Below are 25,932 nucleotides of genomic sequence, written 5' to 3' on the forward strand. Positions count from 1 at the left end.
GGTTGATCCAAGTTACTTTCTCATATTCAAGCAATGTATGAAAAGTTCCCATTTCATCTCAACCTTCCCAGCATTTTTTGAAAACTTGATATGTAGTAGGAGTGTGTGGTGATTTTTCAAGTACCCCTATGTACTTTGCTTCTCAGGGAGAATGAGCACGTTCACATGGACTGGTTACCAGGGGTTCTACATCTTTTGTGATTTGTTGATCTTCTTTTCTTATGTGTTGATTGGGGTCAGTTATTGATTTATGAGGATTTTTTTCTTCCTCAGAAAAGAAATTTTATGTATAAAATGATTATTCCTGTTTTATCTTATCCTTTACTGTCGGGTTTAAAATGTCTCTTCCTTAACATTCTCCATAGTCTTTTCTTTATGTCTTCTCTTAAAGCCTTGTGATTACAGGATAACTGAAGGAACTGGTTCTCTTATATACAAACTATTCTTGTTTACAGGTGGGATCTAATGAAATCTTACCTGCATGAGTAGAATCTTATTGCTTTACTAAGAGTAATTCACTGTATGCAAGTAATTCTTTTTAATACTTTATTTCTATATGTATGTATAGCTCTTTTGTCTATTTACTTCAGCTTAGCAACATTTATTGAGTGAATACTATTTCCCAGACATCATGTGAGACTACAAAGCATGTGCACCCCAAATGCTTTGTGGGTATAAACCAATGTGATCTGTGAACTTGGGTATGAAAATATTTATCGATTTTCATTAACCTCTTACCAACTGATCATTAATTCTCTCAATTGCAAGTGTAAAGCCACAAATTCCAGCAGTACTAGCCATATCGGTATCAGCAATAGAAATCACAGATATTCTATTTTCAAATGATAGCTATTGCTGATATCTAGAAATGTTGTCTTGTATTATTTCAAAATTATGTAAGTTATTAGTATAACTATTGGCACTTATTTTGTAATGTATTACTAAAAAAGAAATACATTACTATGTCATAAATTTGTTTTTTAAGTTTTCTGATGGCTTTATATGTAAATACGCAAATGTTTTTATAAATGTTTTCATGTATAATTCTATGAATGTTATTTATGTATTTAAAAGCCTTTTTCTAGGAATACGCTATTCTGTACAGGTTACATCAGCTTGACAAAGGCACGGCAAAGAAATGTTTAAAAACCTCGTCAAATGAATAAAAAATTCATAAAAATAAGGCTCTCACAGTACTTCAATTCTTTGGATTCTCCACATGTCCTCTGTATCTAATACAGATATTCTACTGGGGAATGGTGATCCTTTGGTATTCTTTACTCCTCCTTATATGACTTAAAATAATGCATGTGTACCGAACTCTTACCATGTGCACTAGATACTTCATGTTAACTCCATTATCTCATTTAATTCCTCAGAATGTCTTACGAGTTGAATACTATCATTTCCCTCATTTACCAGGTAATGAAACTGAGGCTTGGAGAAATTAAATAACTTTCCTATTCATAGTGCCCTTTAGTGGAGGAAACTGAGCTGGTTCCAAGGCCCATGATTGCAATTGTGGCCTCATTAAACAGGAGTCACTTGACATAATTAATTTTAATAAAAAGCTACCAAATAACATAACCCATATCCTATTACCTTAAGAGTTCCAAGAACTAAGAGGAGAATGGCATGCTTCCTTTCTCCAGCATGTAGAGGAGTTTCTGTGCTGTTCATTTTTTATTTTCCCTCCAGTTACATTATTTGTCTTTCTCAACCTGCAGTCTGCCTCAGAAGTCTGGTCTTAAAAATTATGTTACTTGGCCAAGTGCAGTGGCTCACACCTGTAATCCCAGCACTTTGGGAGGCCAAGGCGGGCAGATCACAAAGTCAGGCGATCGAGATCATCCTGGCCAACATAGTGAAACTCCGTCTCTACTAAAGATACAAAAATTAGCTGGGCGTGGTGGTGGGTGCCTGTAATCCCAGCTAATCAGGAGGCTGAGGCAGAAGAATCGCTTGAACCCGGGAGGTGGAGGTTGTAGTGAGCCAAGATTGCGCCACTGCACTCCAGCCTGGGTGACAGAGTGAGACTCCGTATCAAAAAAAAAAAAAATTCATATTACTTGGGCTCCACTTTTTCTCTCACTTTTACTTAGGTTCTGTGAATGGAAGTTACCTGCAAGAGTTGAAGAAAGGAAAGGGAGGGCTACCATTGTTTCTTTCTCTCCTGTATCCTGCTGGGCCATGGTTTTGGCACTGACTGTGTTTCTTTTTCTATGGGCACATCTCCTGGGTGGTGGTTCCTTTTCTTTTGCTACAACTTTTTCTGAGTACTGGTAACATCATTCTCATCCTTGCCCCTTTAGGCCTATGTTAATAATATTCTCCCACTGTTGCTAATCCCTGGGTACCTCACTATCTTTTGCTGGGAGGTTTATTTTTTTTTTCTCTGTGTAAATGATGCTTTCTTTGAGGTTTCTTCATTTAACACACTAAGTAGGCCATCTGATTCTTATCAGTACCCCAACTGATACAGTCTAACTTTCACAGATGGAATGGCCAACCCTTGCCCTTACTTCAAGAAAATCAAACGTGGTTTCTGTTCACTAAATGTTTACATTCTTCTGCCTTAATATTTTCATATTTGATCAAAGTACATTTTGATGGATGAGAAGTTGAGCAAAAGAGAGGAATAAGTGGGAAGAATACTAAGTCAAAAGACTTAGGTCTTGCTTTTCAACTGTCACATCTTACTGAAGTAAACTCAGGCAAATTCTAGAGTCTTGGTGAAACTTGATTTCTTCACCATGGCAATGGTGATAAGGATGCCTGTGAGGAAGTTGTGAGGAATGAATGAGATGATCCAGTGAAAAGACTATTCTATAAAGATACATATAAAGTGACATATTCTAAACCTGAAACATTGCTCGCACTCTATGTTTACTCAAAAATAGGTAATCAATATGGAAGTACTGCAATAATTAGACATTCTATAAAGGTTATTTAATTATTTATGTTGTATATTCCAGAAATTTAGAAGCTGTTTATAGCGTTCTAACAAAATATTTGAAACCAAGGAACTTATTAAAAAAAACAGAAATGTATTTCTCACAGCTCTTAAGGCTGAGAAGTCCAAGATTATGGGGCCAATAGGCTCGACTGTCTGGCAAGATCTGCTCCCTCCTTCCAAGATGGCACCCATTGCTGCACCCTCAAAGGAGAAGAATGCTGTGTCCTTGCATGGCAGAAGGTAGTACAGCAATTTGGTACAGCAAGCTAGCCAAATGCTGCATGAAGCCTTCTTTGTAAGGACCTTAGTACCATTCATGAGAGAGGAGCCTTCATGGCCTAATTACCCCTTAAAGGCCCCAGCTCTTAATATCATCACATTACCCATTAATTTCAAAACCTGAATATTGGAGGAGATACACTGAAACCATCACAAATGGCAAATAGGAAATGGTCTGATGTGACTCTAACAGAAGTTGGCTGTGAGAGAGAGGGGCGCTAGAAATAGTGCAAGCTCAGGTGAAGATTGGGACACAGATACAAAATAGGCTTCTAGGCTAAGATGGAAATTTTGTTTAATAAAGTAAATGTAAGCCAGAAGTAGGAGGAATAATCAAGATTAGATTCAAAGGTTCTAACTTGGATGACTGCATAGATAGCGGCACTCAACTGATCATAAGGAGAAACTTTGTGGGTGGACGTAACTCGCGTTCAGATGTGTAATGGAAAGAACCAGTGGGGCATGTAAACAGAGATGTCTGACAAACTTTTTGAAATCTGGGTGTGGGATTCAAAAGACAGGTCAGGGCTGCAGAAATATGATATGAGATTTTATGAATGCCACAAACAATGAGTCATTTTTAAGAGCGAAACTTTTTGAATAGTGTGGGTTTATTACATTAAATATTAAAACTTTAAAAAATCATTTGGAGGAAGATCTTTCTAAAATTTTATTGCACATTTTTCTGCCATCTTAAATGATGCATCTGGAACCAAATTTATTTTTTTCTTGTTGTCTCAGGGTCATCATTATAATCATCTGTTATGATAGCATGCTATAATTCAAAGATGTTCTTGGAATAATTGAGATGCACAGAGCTGTTTCCCTTTATTAAACAACTTCAGATCATTGCTGTGTTTTTTGTTCTTGAGTTTCATTTTTATCATTTCCATGGTTTCCATTTGCTCTCAGCTGTCACTTCCTGTGTCTATTAATGCGTCATCCTGAACTGATATACTGTGTCCTTTCAATAACTTGCTCCTCAGCTAACACTAGTTGGAAAACCAAATAATCCAACATATGGTAGCTATGTGCAAACACTTTCAGAAAAAGGCACAGAGCATCTCCCCTAATAGGCAACTTACACTTTGGCAATACCTCTTCGGACTCTTCAAAGGACTTTGGTGTTTATATTTTAGTTTTCAGCGGTGTTTCACAAAGTTGCATGTCTAAAATTTGAGTTCTGGATTAGTAAAATGTTATTACATGCATACCCCCAAAGGACAAAATAAACCAGTGGTTTAGGAAAGTACAGCTTAATGTATATTTTTAATTTCTTAGAGATAGAATCTGCTGTGATTTTCATCAATACATAAGATTAAATTTTCAGACTTTTTTTTCAGTACATTTGCTATAAGAATAAAGAAGAGAGTCTATCTGACTAGCAGGTCTTTACTGTGAAGATTGTGCAAGGTCAGTATTCTAACAATTTTTTCAAGATGACTGGATTGAACCTGGTCGACTGAACACACCAGTGTTTGTGCAGGGCGAGCCTTTGTTGTTTTCAGTCCATGTGCCCTTGCATTGTTTTCCAGGCAGGTTTCCTGATGCATTGTCTTGTGTTGGCCTATGCTAATAACGCTGAAATGTGTTGCAGTTTCTTTCTCTAGTTGAAGTCGTCCTTCACCATTTGTCACTGTTTGTCACCACAAATGCTGCTTTGAAGCTCTTTTTCTCTCCCACATGCATATTAGTTAGCAGTTTCTTGGTAGCATCTACTGGGTTATTTGTCTCTGAAGAGTATCATTTTTGATACTCTTTTGATATTCATTTAATGATTTGTCACTTCAGCTCAAGCCATAATTTCCTGTCAATTATATTGTAAATTTCTCATGCATCCATCAGCATGTCTCCTGGTATTCCTCTTGTTATGTCTTGTCTTCAGAAATTTTCTTTCTTCTATGACCTTTGGCTTTCTGAGGGTTTCATCTTTCCCTTCCTCTACCTTAGGACCAGGAAAGTATTTTCTGTTTTTACTTCAGCAGCTTTTTAAAAGATAGCAAGAAACATACATATAAGACAGCTCGCTCCACTCTCATTTTCTTGTAACTTTTGATATCTAGACAGACATGCACAGACCAAAGGGGAATGCCATGCTCTGATTGGAGTTATGCGTTCACAAGCCAAGCAGCTACCAGAAGCTAGGAGAGAGACCTGGAACAGACCTTTCCCTAGAGCCTTCAGAGGCGGCATGGCTTCACTGACACCTTGATGTCAGGCTTCTACCCTCCAGAAACATGTGACAATAAATTTCTATTGCATAAGCCACTCACTTCATGATATTTTGTAATGGTAGCCTTGGAAAACTAAACCAGTTCCCACAATTTGTCTCTTTTTTAAACAAAGGCAGACTTGTCCAAAGAAAAATCCTTTGTAGAATCTGCTTTGCATACCTCAAGAAGGAGACTCTGGGGTTTTGGTATTGAAAAATCCAGGAGAAACTTTCTGCCCAGGCTTAACAACTTTTCAAGACAGTGTTCCTCAAACCTAGCTTTGCCAGAAACACTTGGATAAACCTTTTTTAAAAATGCAGATGTCTAAGTTTAACTTTCTGGAGATTCAGATTCAACCTGTTTGGGAAAGAACTTAGTTATCTATTTTGAATAATTTGTTTACATAATTATTATGATTGGCTCAGTGTAGGAAGCACTTGCCTAAGAGTTTGAGTAATGAAGGAAAGATTTTGATAATTGGGGCATGCCATTCTTGGGAAAAAAAAAGATAATCTAATAAAACTTTGACTTCCTTGCCTCATTTTCATTGATTTTAAGATGGAATGAACTACCCAGAAAATCTCTGACCTGAATTTTATTCTTGTAAAGCAAAAAAGATGGGGACCTTGAAAGAAAGTGAATGTAATAAACTTCTAGGAACTTTAACAGGCAATGAATAAAATGTTGGGTAAAGTTGGGTATTACAGGAAATCAGATTCCATTCACTATTCATTCAAGAGTTACAGAGGACCTACAATGAGCCAGTTAATATGGACATGAGCAAAGAAGAGATATGCTCCTATGACCAGAGTTTCTAAAAGAAGAGATGACTAAGGAAGAAATGACAGCAAGCTTGAAAATTTAATCTGGAAATATGACCTCAGGTGCTACAGAAACCACTGTGGCTGCAAAAGGAGCCCTCTCATGAATCCAGATTGTCAAAATTATGTGCAAAATATTGAAGGAGAGACACATAGAAAAAGACTACAAAAGAATAACATGAAGCTAAGAAAAACAGAGCCAGAAAATCTAAACCCTTTGCAGTAACAGAGCAGGCATTATAGTTTTTATTCACAGATGGGTAAACTGAAACTAAGAAAGATTAAGGAACTTGATTGTATCTCATACCTAGTTAAATGGTACTGAGGCCTGCTCTTTCATTCCTTCCACTACCCTGCTGCCCAAAGCTAACGTTTCTGTTCTCTGTGTGTGGTGCAAACCTAAAGGAGGCACATGTTTCCCTGGAGAAAATAATCAAAAAATTCCAACCTTTCTTCATATTCATATAGACCGCCTATACACAAAGGAAAAGGAAATATTTATTAGTCTTCAAAATATTCTTTTTGCTGAGAGTTGGAATAAGATAATCCCTGAGAAGGAAGGGATATCAATATGCTTTTTCCTGACATCAAAAAATTAGGATATGTCACAACGTTTAATTTTTTTCTAGGTCAGTTTTTATAATCTTTCGTATGTTTTGAATTACTGTAGTCAGCTGCCTGATTTTAAAAGCTTGTTTGAATCCCAGCACTTGGGGAGGCCAAGGCAGGCAGATCACCTGAAGTCTGGAGTTCCAGACCATTCTGGCCAACATGGTGAAATCCCGCCTCTACTAAAAACACAAAAAATTAGCTGGGTGTGGTGGCAAGCACCTGTAATCCCAGCTACTAGGGAGGCTGAAGGTTGCATTGAACCTGGGAGGTGAAGGTTGCACTGAGCCGAGATTGTGCCACTGCACTTCAGCCTGGGCAACAGAGACTCCATCTCAAAAAAAAAAAAAAAAAAGGCTTGTTTGAATGAATGAATGTCTCTTAGTCCAAGGCTTTGAGAGTGTAGAGATTAATCTCTTTTCATGACCAACTTATGGCATCCCCTTATGTCCAGATATGGTTATAATTTAGGCTTTTATTAAGCTAATTGTTTTAGTTTTGATGAAAATCAGTAAAACCTCCCACTGAATACAACTCTAGCTCTATGACTGTAAGTGAAGCCAGACTAGGGCTCTGAAACACACCTAGAGATAGACTTTTAAATCGTTAGTTGACTCTTAAGGTATATTGGACAAAATCAAAGGGTTCTGTAATTACCTAATCAATCCTCCCAATAAGTCTTTGAGGTAGGTGGTTAATACCATTGAACTCATTTTGCCAATAGGAAACTGAGGCACTGGGAAAATGTATACTGCTGCTATTTATTTATGTGTTATATGCAATTCTGAAAAAGAAAGCCTGTTTTCTTTCCCACTTTCGATCTCTAGTCTTAGAATAGGTTATTTTTCAGTAAATGATGAGAATAAGAATAAGAGAAAAAATACTAAACAGAAGTGAATACAGAACCAGCTGGAGTAAGCTTGAACACAGAAATAGATTTTCTTTTAGAAAATCCTTCCATCATCACAGATATTTATAAACCTTGCCTAAAACATCAGACTTGACTGACATACTACACTGTTGAATCATGATCTATTTTAAAAGGGAGAGAGGGTACTGTCAGGGTGTCCACACAAAGGTAAGCAGGTAATCTGTTCTGTTTGAAAAGAACAATGATGATCATGACCTGTAACTTGCAGAGCGTTCTCCGCACCTCTGCAAGAACTAACTGGCCCAAAGGACATCAGAAATAGATCATGGAATTTCCAGGCAAAAGGCAAAGGAAGGATGTGTACAAAGTGAACTTTCTTAAGAGATGAGAGATCTGAATGCCAGTCAAGAGCGTCAAGGGGGTACATGAGTGAGACTGAAGAGCAAGATAGCTGTAAGGAACTAGCAAGGGTCTGCGTCTTTAGAGTTTTACTATATATCCCTGCCTGTATTAGTCAGTTGCAAGCGTGCATGAAAATGCTGTGGCAAGGTCTGATATTTGTTCCCTACCATCTATTTCAACTGCTGTGAAAATTACCCAGATTTCTCTATGCAGGAGCCCACCCTACAGGAAACTTACAGGGCATTTAGTTCAATGCTCCCATTGTACAGATGACAAAACCAGACACAAAGACATGAAGTGATTTGCTAAGGTCACACCACTTATTAATAACAGCCTGCAGACTAGAGCTAACGGATCTTGAGCTCCAGAGCTTTTATTTCATGAACACTATATTGTCCTTACTTTTTGTTAATTCATTTCTTCATTCAACAAATATTAAGTGACCACTATGTGCCAGATACTGTGCTAAGTACTGTCTAGTGCCTTCTATTTTTCAAGAAAAAAATAAAGCAGTCTCTGACCTAAGACCTCACAGTTTAGAGAGGGAGGCATATATGTATTAAGATACTGACAGCAAAATGATAAATACCATAAGAGTGGTATGTGCAAAGAGCTATGGGAACAGAGAAGAGGGATGAGTGTGGAGCTTGCAGTGGCACAGAATTCGCTTTCTTCATAGGCTTATTTTACGGAATCAATTATTTACCTAAGAATTCCAATTTAAATCTTTGATCTGAAATAAGATCATTTAAAAATTATATGCTTTGATTTTTTTTTCTTATAAATGTGAGTCAAAAGCCATCATAGGTTCGGAAATGTATTTTTTCTTGGAGGTTTAAGTTTTGAATAGGCTTCTGATACAGGTTGAATTGTGTTGCCCCAAAAAGATAGGTTCAAGTCCTCACCCCCAGTACTTGAAAATGTGATCTTATTTGGAAATAAGGACTTTATACAGATATTCAAGTTAAAAAGAGATCATTAGGGTGAGTCTTAGTCTAATATGACCGGTGTTTTTATAAGAAAGGGAAATTTGGACACAGAGGCAGATGCACACAGAGGGAAGACCATGTGAAGACACATGGGGAGAAGATGGCCAGGGGACTGCTATGATGCATCTGTGGGTCAAGAAACACCAAGAATGACTCCTTAGAATTTTGGATTTCTTTGACTTCAGAACTCCAGCCTCCAGAATTGTGATAGAGCATATTTTAAGGCACTAAATTCCTGCTACTTTTTTAAGGCTGCCCTAGGAAACCAGTACAGCTTCCTTGGAGAGTGATCAAAGAGCAGAACTAATTTCTATTCCTAATACCTTGCTGCAAGACTTGGAGAAAAACACTGGCATCTGTGCAGCCATTTTTTTTATGAACCTTGTGGAATCTTGACTTTACAACCAGCACAGTCAGACACTTGCAGAGGATTCTACAAAGGCTGAATGGAGATTTGAGGACATTCATCTATCCCCACCTCCTCCACATAACCATTTGTGTTCCTTCATTCCTTCAGTAAGTTTTCAGTGCTGGCTTCTTAACATTGTCACACAACTATCTCATGACACAAAAACTATGAACAGCAGACCAAGGCTAATAACACCTCCTCCATCTCTTTGGGATTAGAATATCAGGCTTTTTGCATTGAAATGATTGGGCTTGCAACTTTCCATTGACAAACTCTAATTCGGTGATTGTTGTTAAAGAGTAAGCTTATGTTTTAAAAATGATTTTGATGACCATAGCTGCAATAAGGGGTACAGTGCTTTTTAAAACCATGAAACCATGACTGTAGGTGGCATTTGAAAAATACACTCTTTCAACATAAAAAAAGCTTATAAAAGTTATTAGGCAGCATCTTTGAGAGTTGTGTAACTTTACCTAGAAGACTGTCATAATTATTTGAAGACCTAGGTATTCATAACTTGGATTAGAAACACCAGCCCTTCTGCAATTGACTAGTTGTGCATCTGACACACTTCACTTATCCTCTCTGGGCTGCTGTTTCACAGAGCAGGAAACCCAAACAATGATATTTATTTCCTTAAAGGGTGATGAGGAAACAGAAATTTGTGTCAGGGATGCTTCTGAAATTCAACAAGTTGGAAATAAAAACACTTTTTATGCTTTCCAAAGCATCTTCAGGAGTCTTGTTTTCAATTGATAAAGAGGAAATACATTCTTCCTGTACTTGAGACTTTTATGAAGACCTGTTTTATATCCAGTCACTGATGTAACAAACTCATGGTGGAAAACGTTGGTTGCCAATGAAGCTAGAAGCTGCAAGAATGGCCTGAGATCTAGTACCTCTGTCCTGAGATTCAGCCAAATATTGGGCACAGCAAGTTATAGAGCCAGGAAGTTCAACCCCACATTGCTAAAAGACCAGGTAGTGTCACAGGGTAGAATCAGAATGTCAGTGTTAATGTACTAGTTCATGAACAGGAATACAAAAGCAAATCTGATAATACAAGCAGAGAGATTGCTATTGAAGGTCTTCTTGTATATGTTACACAATCACAGGAGATGGTTTTATTAGAAGGTTCTTGAAGGGTAATTGCTTACCTGTCTGATCAAAAGAGAGCATCAAAATCTTGATTTCCATCTTGAGGTAGATTTCATCCTGTCCAGTTATATCTCTACTTTTGTTACAGATAATAATATTTAGATAGGTATGTTAACTTGAAGCATTGTACAGAAAAAGCTTTGATGAGGGTGACTGAACTCATCTCTATGTTGAGAACTGTATACTGTTTATCCCACATACCCAAAACAAATCACATAAGGGGTTATCAACTGTTCTGATATCAAACTCTGCTTTCTCTTCACTAGCAAATTGGTGACAATGTTTAACTAGTATAAGCAACAATATTATCTCCCTTTTGTTCTGGTCTGTTCTACAGTCCTTTGTGGGCATTTCAAGCCACTCTTGCTTTCTGCTTTCTGCTATGGGGCACCGCTTCTTATTTCAGTTCTTTTAGAATTAGTCCCTGAAGATCCTAGGCTTGGAGGGTTGACTCCTGGGTCTGTTGGATGCTGCAGCTCTTTGCCTCTTTAACCAGAGTACACTGAGGTCATGTTCTCTGGGAACAGCTGGAATCTTTCAATAGAAACACAATTTTCTCTGAGCTTAGAGACATTAAAATAGGGCAATGCAAAATCGTTTTCTATAGTAGAATTATTTACCTCTGGATGCTGGCCAGTTGACAGTACCACACCATTCTCTATGCAGCACTACTGAATTCTCTCCCTATACTCAGATACATGAGTGTTATAGCTCAATTATGTGTTACATTATAGCTCCAGTACACAATTCCCTTCCTAATGAATCCCCTCTCTTTTCTTTTTTCCTCACCTTTCTCTCTTTCTATTATTTCCTTTAACCCTCACTAAGCAGTTAGTATACTCTCAACACTGTACTAAGTACTGTGCACACAAAGATAAAATAACCATATCTTTTAGATCCCATCCTAGGCTCACAATTTAGTGAAGGAGATAGTTAGGTAGACAGAAAAACTAAGTAAGAGTGTGGTAAGTGCAAAATGAGCAGTCTGTAAAAACTACCATGAAGACAATTAATACTGTGTGGGCAATCAGGACCTTTCACAGAGAAGGTGTTATATATGAACTGAATCTTTATGGGAGAGACAGAAGATGTTAGGTAGACTAAGAACAAAATTATAAGGGTATATGAGTATGTGATAGGCTAGCCATTGGTCTTTCAGGTCTGAGAGCTACCATTAATCATGGTTATCACACATGATAGTATATTGTGTGTAGTAGTCATACCTATGCCCTGTCAAAAGCCACCTGAATACCTTCTTTGAGTTTTCTTACCTTCAGGGTACTCATCCCCAATTTTTACATCACTTTCTCATATAATGATTTTATTCCCTCCCTCATTCCTCAAATCCCATGAGTGCACATATGTTCTCATCCTGGCCTCTGTGGAAATGTTCAAGTTTGACACCAGCCTTTGTCTTCGAATGTGTGTGAAGCCAAGAGAAGACTATTTCCATTCACTAGAACTTCTTCTAAAGTCTTCTGATAGATGTTGACGGATCCTATGCCATCAGCAGGTCAGTGTAATCCATTGTACCAGAGTAGATGGATAGATGATGGGCTCTTCCTAGACAAAACTGTGGAAAGCAGAGAGGATTTATCCCGTAAAACTGCTGCATTTTGCTTGCTGCTACAAAAGTCTCTCCAGCTCTCCCTCTCTAAAATGTTTTCAGGTACTTAAGTTTATAATGCAGAAAGTGCTACCACCACTAAGGGTCTCTGTAGTTCGTCATAATTGTGGTTCTTAAATCAGTTTTTAAAGTTCTTTTTATTCAAAATAGAATATAGCATCTCCTCCCACCTGAAGGGCACAATTAAATATCTCCTTTTTGGTCTTGGAAGAAATTCAAGCAAGCATCATTTGGCAACATGCCTTAGGTCATTATAAACTTCACTACAGCAACTAATTCAACGTAACTCAACAAATATTTGAAGGTCTATTTTGTGGATAAGCATTGTGCTAGGCTATGAGGAAAGGGAGGAATGTAAAAATGAATAAGCCATAGTCCCTGACTGCAAGGAGCTAACAACCCAATGGTGAAAATAGATATTCACACAGCAAACTATATTAAAGACACATAAGGAGATTCCTATGGGAAACAAGAAGGCAGAAACATCACTTTTATTTAGTAGATATGTATAGGCATCAACAAGATTACACCACTTGAACTGAGCATATTACCAGAAGACCAATACTTACATTGAAACCCCAAGAGCCTGTGGCTATACCTACCTGAAAAAAGGATTTGAGCCCCAACTTCACCAACTTATTCTGTATCCTTATACAAATTGTTCAACCTTTTCATGTCTTAGTTTTGCACTTAGTTTTGCTTTATTTTGTCTCTATGCCTTTAATGTGAAATAATAACATTAATCTCACAGGTTGTTGAAATAATTAAGGAAGATATAGGAAAAAATGCTTTGTCAACTCTAGAGGACTCTACAATTTTTAGTTGTTATGATTTTTTTTTTGGTTAATCTCCATGGATGAAATAAGAAACATAATCTTATAGGATACTATAAACAACATATTTAGTTAAAAGGTATAATTCATTAGAACTACAGTTCTGATCTGGGTCAATGCCTTCCCCATGACCCATCCAATAGTAGAACAATGGTTAAGCCTGGGTAGTCCAGTTCCTGGTTGTTTTAGTACTGTGATATGAATGCAATATTCTGTATTCCTAGGATTTTCATTTTTTCTGAGGCTAGCTGTACTGTTCGGAAGGCAATAGTGTGGAAGGACAAATTATATCTTGGTACTAGATATGTTTATTTTACGTTGCATCTTCCAGAGCTTAACAAAGTGCTCCACAGTGACTGTGAACTGAAACGCCATGTTCCTAATTGCTAATTGAGACACCCAGGCTGGTCTCTGTCTACTTCTCATTCCACTGGATAACTCAGAGTGCTTTTTATTCTCTCCATGATAACCATCAAAAATAAAGACCTTTGACTTTGTTGAATATTTGTGACTCTGAATTGCACACATTATTGAAGCTTGCTTCCCTTTCAAAGCAAGGCTATGGTTTTGCTGTGGAATCTCAATTATCTCCTCTTGCTGTAGGACAGATATGTCAGGTAACATTTCATTTCTCCTCACCACCTCTCAGACAAATGAAGAACCGGCATAGCAGGAAGGAATATCAAACTCATTAATGGGATTTGAGGGTCACCAATTGAAATACTGCTTAAATCAGCTGGAGGATGAAGAGGGCGAATTATATGATGCAAGATGACATGCTGACAAGAGTCCTATCTTCATGAAAATGGATGATTCTGTAGGTTTCTGAACACATGGACATTCATCTTATATTTTCCTGAGGCTATTGGCAAGTGACTCTGGCTGAAAAGTTTAAAACAAAGGTGAATAATCATTCTGGTTCAGTAAAACCTCTGCATCAACTTTTCCTGATCTCTTCTAAAGAATCACTTTGTGAAAATACAAACTATCACAGTTTTCTTGCATCTTGGACCATTGAAGATTTGGCATAAGGCAGAAGGGCCTCTGACCTCAGCAAATTGTTTCTACCTGTGGACACTTGGCCTGTGTTTCATTTCTATTGCTCTAGGCTTTAAGAATGCAAGTGTGTTAGTCCACTCCCATGCTGCTAATAAAGACAGACCCAAGACTGAGTAATTTATAAAGGAAAGAGGTTTAATTGACTCACAGCTCTGCACGGCTGGGGAGGCCTCAGGAAACTTAAAATCATGTCCTTCTTCACATGGTGGCAGGAAGGAGAAGTGCTAAGCAAAAGGTGGGAAAGACCCTTATAAAACCATCAGCCCTTGTGAGAACTCACTAACTATCACAAGAACAGCAGCATGGGGGTAACAGCCCCATGGCCTCCCACTGGGTCCCTCCCATGACACATGGGGATTATGGGAACTACAATTCAAAATGAGACTTTGGTGGGGACACTGAGCCAGACTATATCGTTCTGCCTGTGGCCCCTCTCAAATCTCATGTCCTCATATTTCAGAACACAACCTTGCCCTTCCAACGGTCCCCTAAAGTCTTAACTCATTCCAGCAGTAACTCAAAAGTCCAAGTCCAAAGTCTCATCTGAGACAAGGCGAGCCCCTTCTGTGCATGAGCCTGTAAAATCAAAAGCAAGTTAGTTATTTCCTAGATCAATGGGGGTGCAAGCATTGTGTAAATACATCTGTTCTTAATGGGAGAAATTGGCCAAAATGAAGGGGCTACAGGCCCCATGCAAGTCCAAAATCCAGTAGGACAGTCATTAAACCTTAAACTTCCAAAATGATCTCCTTTGACTCCATGTCTCACATCCAGGTCACACTGATACAAGAGGGGGGCTCCCTTGGCCTTGGGCAGCTCTGCCCCTGTGGCTTTGCAGGGTACAGCTCCCCTCCTGGATGCTTTCACAGGCTGATGTTGAGTGTCTGCAGCTTTTCCAAGTGCACAATGCAAGCTATTGGTGGATCTACCATTCTGGAGTTTGAAGAACAGTGGCCCTCTTCTCACAGCTCCACTAGGCAGTGCCCCAGTGGGACTCTGTGTGAGGGCTCTGACCCTACGGTTCCCTTCTGCACTGCCATAGCAGAGGTTCTCCATGAGAGCTCTCTCCCTGCAGCAAACTTTTGCCTGGATACCCAGGCATTTCCATACATCCTCTAAAATGCAACCGGAGATTCCCAAACCTCAATTCTTGACTTTTGTGTACCTGCAGGCTTAACACCATGTGGAAGCTGCTAAGGCTTGGGGCTTGCACCTTCTGAAGCCATGGCCCGAGCTGTACCTTGGCCCCTTTTAGCCATGGCTGGAGCGGCTGGGATGCAAGGCACCAAGTCCCTAGGCTGCACACAGCAACAAGGCCCTGGGCATGGCCCAGGAAACCGTTTTTTCCTCCTAGGCCTCCAGGCCTGTGATGGAAAGGGCTGCCACAAACAGCTCTGACATGCCAGGAGACATTTTCCCCCTTGTTCTGGGGAAACTTGTTACTTAGGTAAATTTCTGCAGCAGGCTTGAATTTCTCCCCAGAAAATGGGTTTTTCTTTACTATTACATCATCAGGCTGCAAATTTTCCAAACTTTTATGCTGTGTTTCCTCTTGAATGCTTTGCCACTTAGAAATATTTTCTGCCAGATACTCTAAATTCTCTCTCTCAAGTTCAAAGTTCCACAGATCTCTAGGGCAGGGGCAAAATGCTGCCAGTCTCTTTGCTCAAGCATAACAAAAGTCATCTTTGCTCCCATTCTCAAAAAGTTCCTCATCTCCATCTGAGACCATCTCTGTCTGGACTTTATTGTCCATATCACTATCAGCATTTTGATCAAAGCCAATCAACAAGTCTCTAGGAAGTTCCAAACTTTTCCACATCTTCCTGTCTTCTGAGCCCTCGAAGTATCTAGGAAGGTCCAAACTTTCTCACATTTTCCTATCATCTTCTGAACCCTCCAAGCTATTCCAACCTCTGCCTGTTACCCAGTTCCAAAGTTGCTTTCACATTTTTGAGTATCTTTATAGCAGCACCCCACTACCTGGTACCAATTTACTGTATTAGTCTGTTCTCCCACTGCTAATAAAGACACACCCAAGACTGGGTAATTTATAATGGAAAGAGGTTTAGTTGACTCACAGTTCCACATGGCTGGTGATATAGTTTGGCTGTGTCCCCATCCAAATGTCATCTTGAATTCCCACATGTTGTGAAAGGGACCTGGGGGGAGGTAATTGAATCATGGGGGCAAGTCTTTCCTGTGCTGTTCTCATGATAGTGAAAAGTCTCATGAGATCTGACAGTTTTAAAAATGGGAGTTTTTCTACACGAGCTCTCTATTTTTGCCTGCCACCATCCACGTAAGATGCAACTTGCTCCTCCTTGCCTTACTCCATGATTGTAAGGCTTCCCCAGCCATGTGGAACAGTGAGTTCTCCATTAAACCTCCTTCCTTTGTAAATTGCCCAATCTCAGGTATGTGTTTATCAGCAGAGTGAAAATGGACTAATACAACTGGGGAAGCCTCAGGAAACTTACAATCATGGCAGAAAGGGAAGCAGACACATCCTTCACATGGTGGCAGGAAAAGGAGGTACCAAGAAAAAGAGTGAAAAGCCCCTTATAAAGCCATCAGATCTTGTGAGAACTCACTTGCTATCAGCAGCATGGGGTTTAACTGTTCCCTTGATTCAATTACCTTCCACTGAGTCTCTCCCATGATAGGTGGGATTATGGGAACTACAATTCAAGATGATATTTGGGTGGGGACACAGCCTAACCATATCAGCAAATCAGTATTGTGAGAAGTTCCATCTTTCTGTATTCACCCTCAAGCATACCAGTCAACTGTAGCTTTTTCTCCACCCCAGAAGTGGATAGATAATTCCAGTGCAAAGAGATAATTTGGTGCCCTCCTGTGTCTCAACGTGAGATTCTCTCTCTTGACCTCACAACCTCTTCTATGCCTATGGGAAAGGGTGTAATGCAATATATCCTTGGAGGGCTTCTTGGTTGCTTGCATGTTACCCACATTTTTAGGGCAGGAATCCACCATGCCCTCAATATTGTGTAATTCTCAGAGGAGCAAGAGTAAAAAGACAAAGACAGACCTGTTAATATTTTCTTTGTAGAAAGAGCTAAACATAACAAAAACAAGTATAAAATTTCAGTCCCAGTACCATCCCTTACAACTCTTTGTTCTTAGAAAAGCCATTTATCCTCTTTGGACCTGCAGAGATTTTTTTATGGAACAAGAGCCTGGGGCTAGATGATCTCTAAGGGTCTCCTCAGATTCTGTCACCCAATGATTCTGAAATACCAGGGAAGGAAAAAAAGTTTCCAGATGACTTTTACACTTCAACACTTGGTAAAATGGCTTTTTAGCATTTTGGCAACTCAATTTGCTTTAAGAATTTAGAAAGAAGTTGCAGTAAAATGCCCACTTAAATCATGCATGGTATGTAAGTAAGTATGTGTGTAACCTAAATAAAATTTCTCATTGCACCTGCACTTTAGCAAGATGGGATGGCAGCTTGAGAAGTCATCAAGAGAAATCATTCTAATTTCCTTGTTTGACAAGGATGAATAACATATAACTTTCTTTTTGCAGTGCTTACTGCTTGATAAATGGTGACCAGTAGATTACGAACTAATAAATGAATGGGAAAAGAAAAGGAACATCTGTCTTAACTCTTTTCATGCATACTTAGAGAAAGCAACTATTTTTATGACAATAAAGAACAAGAAAACCATCACCTATGACTTAAATTATTCTCTTTTTTATTACCCTGACCCCTAACTCAACAGTACAGCCATAGTGAATCTTACCATTAGAGACTCATTCATCCCACTGGGTAGCAGTTGAGTATCCCCAGGGTTCTTCTTTATGTAAGCAGTTGTCTGGGGAAAATCACACTTTATGGCTGGTAGCAGAGGCTAAGTAAAGGATTGCTGAATAAATAAGGGGATATATCAAGTTATTGTTAGTCATGAGCACTTTTGCAAGAATCAATTTGGAGAAGAATAGCAGATAAGTCCCAAGGAGAGAGAAACAAAGTGAGAAGAGACTGGCAGAAGCAAGGGTATAGGGGTGTTATTGCTGGTGGTAATAACCCACTAGAAGATGAAACTGAATTTGAGGCAAAGAGTTCTATTTGGAATATTAAAATAAGGACATTAATTAGGCAGGAGAATGTTCTTTGACTTTAGACCTATGCTGCACAATACAGTAGCCATTAATCACATGTGGCTATTGAGCAATTAAAATATGGCTAGTCCAAATTGAGATGTGGTCTTACAAAACACACTAAAGACTTTTGCAAAAAGACCTAGTGCAAAATAAAAAGATGATTTTAAAGATTAGTTCAAAAAATGCATGTAAAACTCTCATCATATTTTTATATTGTAATATTTTAGACCAGAGAAACAGTAGCTTTGAACATGATGTAGCAATGATGAGAAGTGGTTGGATTCTGAGTATATTTTGAAGTTTCCACCCACAGGGTTTACTGATGGATTGAATGTGGGGTATGAGAGGTAGGAGTCAAGGATGACTGACTCTAAGGGTACATTTGCCGTTAATTGGGATGAGGGAGTGTGCAGGAGGAGATATGAAGAAAGTCAGGCTTAAAGATGTTAAATGATTCACCCAAGGTCACACTGGTAATTCAGAGAGAAGTGGAATTAATTGACCTGTTAGGAAACTCAGAGATCTGCTGGTCTTTCTTATTTTACAGATGAAAAATTTGGAGTCTAGTGAAAAGAAGTGACTTGCTCAAAGTCACACAGCACATGAAGAACAGAGCCTCTATGATGAATTTCTTGACAGGTAGGCTAGAAATCCTATATTTTGTTTTTTGGGTTTTTTTTTTTTTTTGCCACTACACTGTATCTGTGAAAGTTAAAATGAAACCATGTTTAGCTATGTCTCTAGATGCATTAAGGAAAGAAGAATCACTAGTGACACTTTAGGGGTGAGTCTTCACAACTCTCAGGTAAAGCATATTCTAGAACATTGAATGTTCGTACTAATTAGATAACTCTAAGTAGATAGATAACTAGCTAATTAGTACTAACATTTAATGTCAGCACTAGTTAGAACTAATGTTAGTACTAATACTAACTAATTAATACTAATGTTAGTACTAATTAGATAACTACTCTACTTGAATTTGGAATAAACTATTTCCTCTTTAACATTAATTTAATGTCATGATGAGTAATGATAACTATCCCTTAATGAGAAAAAGTTTTTATCAAGAATATAAATTTCACCCTTAGCCCAAAGAAATCTCAAGGCTTACGTCAAAGGAAGGGAGACAGATAAAATATAACAGATTATAGAAAACAAAAGCCATCCTTTCAATATTTTTCTCTAGAATGAGAGTTCAAGCTCAACGTATTTTAAAATGGTTGTGGATATTCATCTATTTAAGTATGAGACCCAAATATGTGATCATCTTGTCATCTGTTTCCTCATCTCCATTGATATTTTTCATAAAAAGTTCAAACTAGCATGGCATGTGGTGATTTTTTTTTGTAATGGACATTTGGTAGAAGTCAATTATTGCCACGATAATGTAGTGTAACAAACTACACCAAAGATTCAGTGGCTTACTCTGTAATGAAGAATTTCACTGGCCTTTGTCCCCAGTTCCTGGGTGGTAGCCTCTAAGTCCTGGGGATTTCCTGAGCCATAGAAGTGGCTTTGTTATTCATGATGGGCCCTGAGAGTTCACTCAGAGGGGAGATTGGTCATGCCAGAAAGACCAACCATATGATTGGATGGTTGAGTTGTGAGCTATATGATAATATCTTGACTTTTTGGGAGAGGAGACTGACTGTAGATTGAGTGACAGGGGGATGATTCAATCACTCATACTTAGGACACAGAAACTTAAGTGAACTTCCCTGGTTGACAATATTCTGAGCATTGTCAAACAACGATGTGCCAGAAAGGGAACTCTGGACTCCATGAAGAGAGGACAGTGGGGCTTCCATATTTGGGAGCCTCTCAGACCTTGCTCTGTGTCAATACATTTAGCTAGTGCTGATTTGTATTCTTATGCTATAAGAAAACTACAATTATAAATACAGTTCTTTCTTGAGTTTTATGAGTCATTTTAGCAAATTAATGAATCATAGAGGAAGTGGGAACGCGTGGATTTGTAGCCAGTTGGTCAAAAGTGAGGGTGGCCTGGGGACTCCTAACCTTGTGGCTGGTGTCTGAAGTGAAGGCTGTTTTAAAGAGGACTGTGCCCTTCATCTGTGAAGTCTGACCTAACTACAGGTACTTGGTGCCAAAAGTCACTGCACTTACAAACATAAGTATTTTTATTTAAAGCATATTTAATTAAATTATTTAATGTTATTTACATATTTTTAAATTTTTATTTATTTTAAAATTTATTTTATTTTGATATTTGATTTATATGTATTTATTTTATTTAAAGCACATTTATTTACTCACACATCTGAGGGTCAGCTGGGAAGTTCTGCTTCAGACTGTGAACTGACAGGGCTTGGATCCAGTAGCAGGTCTAATTGATGTGTCTCATTCTGAACTGCAGGCTGGAGGAGCCGTGGCTACCTGGGATATGTTCTCTGCATGGTGATGACAAAAGCAACTACATTAGCACATTAAACGTTTGCTTACATCACATGTAATAACATCCTGTTGACGTAAACAATGTGAACAATTAAAAAATTATTGGGCGGGATATTTAGTTGACCCTTGAACAACGCAAGTATTAGGGGCACCAACCCCTGCACAATAAAAAAAACGAGCAAACAAACAAACATACAACTTTATCTCCTCCAAAACTTAACTACTAATGGTGTACTGTTGACAGGAAGCCTTACCAATAACATAAATAGTCAATTAACATGTATTCTATATATTATATGTCTTCTATACTGTATTCTTACAATAAAGTAAGATAGGGAATAGAAAATGTATTTAAGAAAATCACAAGGAAGAGAAAATATATTTACTATTTATTAAGTGGAAGTGGATCATTATAAAGGTCTTTATTCTCATCAACTTCACATTGAGTAGGCTGAGGAGAGGAAGGTAGAGGAGGGGGTGTTGATCTTCCTATCTCAGGGGTGGCAGAGGCACGAGAAGTAGAGGGGGTGGAAAGGGAATCAAGAGAGGCAGGCATACTAGGTATGACTTTAATTGAAAAAAAAAATCCATATATAGGTAGAACTGTGCAGTTCAAACACATATCGTTCAAGGGCCAACTGTAAACACAATCCTACCACAAGGCCATGAAAATGGTGTGGGTATGTAAGTATGCTAGTAGGGGAATGACAACTGAGACTTTTATTCAATATTCTGCACATTTACTGAAGAACATTGCACACTCAGCACAAGCCATCTTTAGTGCTGTGTCATCTGACAATTCTGATCTCTCATGTTTCTGAGAAGACACACATGTCTTCTCAGAACTCCTCCACAGTGCACAGTGTCTCACTTACTGCCCTGGGCAACTCTCCTCTTATGTCAAACATAGATACCCTCATTCAAAAAAACAAAATCCTGGAGCTAAGTTGGCCTATTATTTTCTTGGATGCAATTTAGTGATCATTTTTTTCTTTTTGTTAACTACCAGTTGCTGTCTATGTGACCTCCTGAAAGTACATTCTTGTTCCTTGTCTTCCTTGTCTGTGAAATGGATATATGTTACCTACCTGATACAATTGAAATGACATTGCAGTGAGATAGACATTTAAGCCCTTAGAACAATAACTGGAACAGAGTAAGCATTTAATGATAATCCTAGCAGTGATACTATGAGGTCAGTATTTTGCAGTTTTGTTTTTCATCCTCATGTTACATAGGATGAAATTGAGGACCAGAGAGTCACACAGTCCGTAAGAGGCAGAGATGGAATTTTAACTCAGGTAGTTAGGCACTTATATCCACGCTCTTACCCTCCATATGCTATTACAGCCATCTTCAGAACTCAATAAATGGTTGTTGTTGTTGCTCTTGTTTTTATTTGAGCTTGTCTTTTAGATCTTGCCCCTGCACCAAGAGACTTATACTAGGTTTTCTTCCAAGAACATTTAATAATATTCATAAGAGCCCTTTAGATAAATGCAGTTTTCCCTCACTTCTTTACATTTATTTATTTCTGTTCCACTTGGTTAAATGGGGCTTAATTCCTTTTGATGTAAAAACATACAATACGACAAGAAAAAAACATAAAGAAAATTGGCTTACACAGGAATTATTTTTTCTATATTGTAATAAATTCATCTAGAGTTTATTTGTAGACCCTCAAAAGGGGAACATGGTATAATGTCATGGAACATACTGTCAATGATATGGCTGCCACAAATAGAGTGGCAAGTAGGAGTAAAACTTTTCTTGTAGTGTTTCTCAGCCAAACCTGTGGGCCAAGTGCCAAAGCACAGTATTATAAAAAGAATTTCATGAGAGGCCAAATCATAGCTGAGGGATGTCAAGCCCAGTATTGCAGCACCTTGAAGCACCTAGCAACAATTTTTCTTAAGTTCCAAGTGTAATTATGAAGTACTGTGATTAGTATTTTAATAAGGTTATTGGAATTGTGCATCCAAATGCATGCTATCATTCCAACTCATCACCTTGGGAGGCTCTGAAGGTGATGCTATGCTAATGATGCCACTATGACTCAAAACTCATTTTAAAAATCTGCATTCAGTGCTGGTTTAAGGAATCAAACAAAACTACCAATCTCACTAGTTTGTAGTTATAAACTGCATCACTCAATTTTATCACCAGCCATCCCACCCACCATTCTACCTATCCCACCCATCATAGTACCCAAGGAATGACCAAATATCTTTGGCTGTATCAAAATGTAAAGCACCCTAAAAGAAGGTAGATTCGTTAAGAATAAAAATGTTATAAATAATACTGTTGGAGTTTCAGGGTGCTAATACATAACATCTGTATCTTCCCTTGCTGAATTTATTTATTTATTTATTTGTTTGTTTGTTTGTTTATTTGTTTTGGGGGGACGGAGTCTCACTCTGTCACCCAGGCTGGAGTGCAGTGGCGCGATCTTGGCTCACTGCAACCTCCGCCTCCTGGGTTCAAGCAATTATCCTGCCTCAGCCTCTTGAGTAGCTGGGACTACAGGTGCACACCACCATGCCTGGCTAATTTTTGTATTTTTAGTTTAGATGGGGTTTCACCATCTTGGCCAGGCTGGTATCGAACTCCTGACCTCAGGTGATCCACCTGCCTCGGCCTCCCAAAGTGCTGGGATTACAGGCATGAGCCACCATGGCCAGCCCCTTCTTGAACCTGCAACCAACGTAGAAATGGATGTTGGAGTTAGATATTTATAGAGCAACTTGCTACATTTACAGTACTAATGTCAAACAAGGTCTGTGGAAATGCAAGCTTGCTAATCCAACAGCCCTAGAATGAGACCAAATGACCTACCAGATCACTGACTGCTGGGATACCAGCAGACTTCTAGGGCAGGGGAAGGCCCCTTACTCATGGTGATCAGACCTGTGTGCACATCCTGGGCAATCCAGGGTAGCTGCTCTGCAATAATCCAGGGAGGAGAGAGAATAGGATGGCAGTCCCTGGTGTTTACAGGTTTTTATTAGATTCATTACAGCCAAATGGGAAACATGAACCAATTAAGGGCACCTAACAAACGGGAACTCACTCTTCCTCCCTAAGAGATATTGAAGTGGAGTAGGCAATCCAGATTTATACTCTAGCTAAAATTGCCTCATGGAAACACAGGGCCAAGGAAAAAGAGAAGATTCCCAAACTTCTCCATAGGGTCAACTATATAACCCCAAAGACTCTGAATGCAGAGCGGTTGTGAGCAACAGCTCCAATACTAGAATGAATATACATACTGTCATGGTAACTATTTTTTATTTTTTATTTTTTTGAGATGAAATGTCACTCTTGTCCCCCAGGCTGGAGTGCAATGACATGATCTCAGCTCACTGCAACCTCCACCTCCAGGGTTTAAGTGATTCTCCTGCCTCAGCCTCCTGAGTTGCTGGGATTACAGGCACATGCCACCACGCCTGGCTAATTTTTGTATTTTTAGTAGAGACGGGGTTTCACCATGTTGGCCAGGCTGGTCTCGAACTGCTGACCTCAGGTGATCCGCCTGCCATGGCCTCCCAAAGTGCTGGGATTACAGGCATGAGCCACCAAGCCCAGCCTGTCATGGTAACTATTCTAAAGGGGATAAACTTATCTAGTTGAATGCTGTTTAGCATTTTAGTAAAATATTTGCTACTACGGCTTTGTAGTATCTGTTTAAGAAATTCAATTCATTATATACATTTACTGTACCTATGATAAAATGTTATGTACAAGCCTTGCAAGTTTGGGTTACAGTTGTGCAGGGACTAAAATGATACTCCAGCAGTGAGGGTTTCTGAGCACCCTGAAAAAGCGTCTTATGAGTACTTCTTCAGACCCCTGCTGGGCTAATCACCTTGACTCTAGAATGTGCCAGAGATACATGGGGAGGCTCTCTGGTCTGATAAAATTAATGCTGTCAGGCTTAAAAGATGGAATTATTCATAAATATTCCAAATACAATTATGAAAGTAAAGATGTAAGGAGAGGAAACAAACATGAGAAATTAGGAGCAGATGTACTATTTCTTTTATATGAAGGTTTTTTGATGTATCACAAATGGATAAACACGTGATAACCTCAGCAAATATTTCTCTACAAACGTACAGTAACAAAAACAAATGTAACTTTTGAATTGGATATTGTTTAATAAATGAATTAATTACATGGAATTTGTATTACATGTAAATTTGATGGTGGCAGTTTAAGATAGTTCCTAGTATTGGTCAATATTATAGCATTTCTGGGTATTTCAGGACCGGTTTTGCAGCTTAATAATCATCTCCTAATTATTGTCACACCCTTTACCAGCTGCTGTTTGCGCCTATTTCTGATGCCATCATACTCTCTTCATTGAGTCCCACCTATGTGATCTTCTTTCCAGTTGTTAATTTAGTCATTTATAGACATGTTTGGTTTTGCACCATTTAGGCATTATAATTCTTACTCAGAAATATGTGCTTCCTTTAAAAAGATTATAATCTAGAAAGGGAGCTAAGCATAAATTGCTTTAACCTAAGCAGAGTAAATGCCATGGACAAAGAACACAGAATGTCCTTTAGGAATTCAGAGACTGAAATGGTTATTTCCATCTGGGAACATCAAGAAAGATTTCATGGAAAAAGTGACATTTGAACTGGGTCTTGAATGGGTCAGATTTGAGCATGAAGTAATGGAAAGAAGGAGGCAGAGAGAACAGAAGACACATAAGCTTGGCAATAGAAAATTGTAAGGTGCTCCCTCTGATTAGGAAATGATCAGTTTGCCAAGGGATAAAATGAGAGAATTGGAAAGAGAGGGTAGGGTCAGGTGTTGGATGATCTTGAATGCACAATTCATTGAGAATAATCAAGTAGGAGACTGCTATGGGCAGTCCAGATCTGTGGCCCAGGCAGAGTAATCATGCATCAGTAAGAAAGATGAATGTAATATCAAAGACTGAAGATGCAGGGAGTATTAGGAGGCTGTTCCAGATAATATTTTGGGCTTTGACGCAGAACTCATTTTCTCCAGTTAGAGCTTGGTTTACTGAGTACCTGTTAACACTCAGCACTTCCTCTTTGACTCACTCTTTTGTTAATTTCCTTCAACATAATTCAGTTCTTCACTAACATCAATGTAATCAGCTATTGTGTATGTTAAAATACA

The 25,932-nt window shown here is 38.6% G+C and overlaps 1 long non-coding RNA gene across 1 annotated transcript in view; it reads left to right on the top strand.

The window, feature by feature from the left end:
• LOC134758303 (uncharacterized) overlaps window positions 1-25,932 on the top strand; it is a 100,326-nt gene that overhangs the window by 44,172 nt on the left and 30,222 nt on the right. The window contains exon 2 of the long non-coding RNA XR_010133348.1: window positions 18,905-18,996. This is a non-coding gene — a long non-coding RNA (uncharacterized lncRNA). The remainder of the gene's footprint in view (window positions 1-18,904; window positions 18,997-25,932) is intronic.

This window comes from Gorilla gorilla, chromosome 3, assembly GCF_029281585.2.
Source record: "Gorilla gorilla gorilla isolate KB3781 chromosome 3, NHGRI_mGorGor1-v2.1_pri, whole genome shotgun sequence".
Taxonomy (NCBI): domain Eukaryota; kingdom Metazoa; phylum Chordata; class Mammalia; order Primates; family Hominidae; genus Gorilla; species Gorilla gorilla.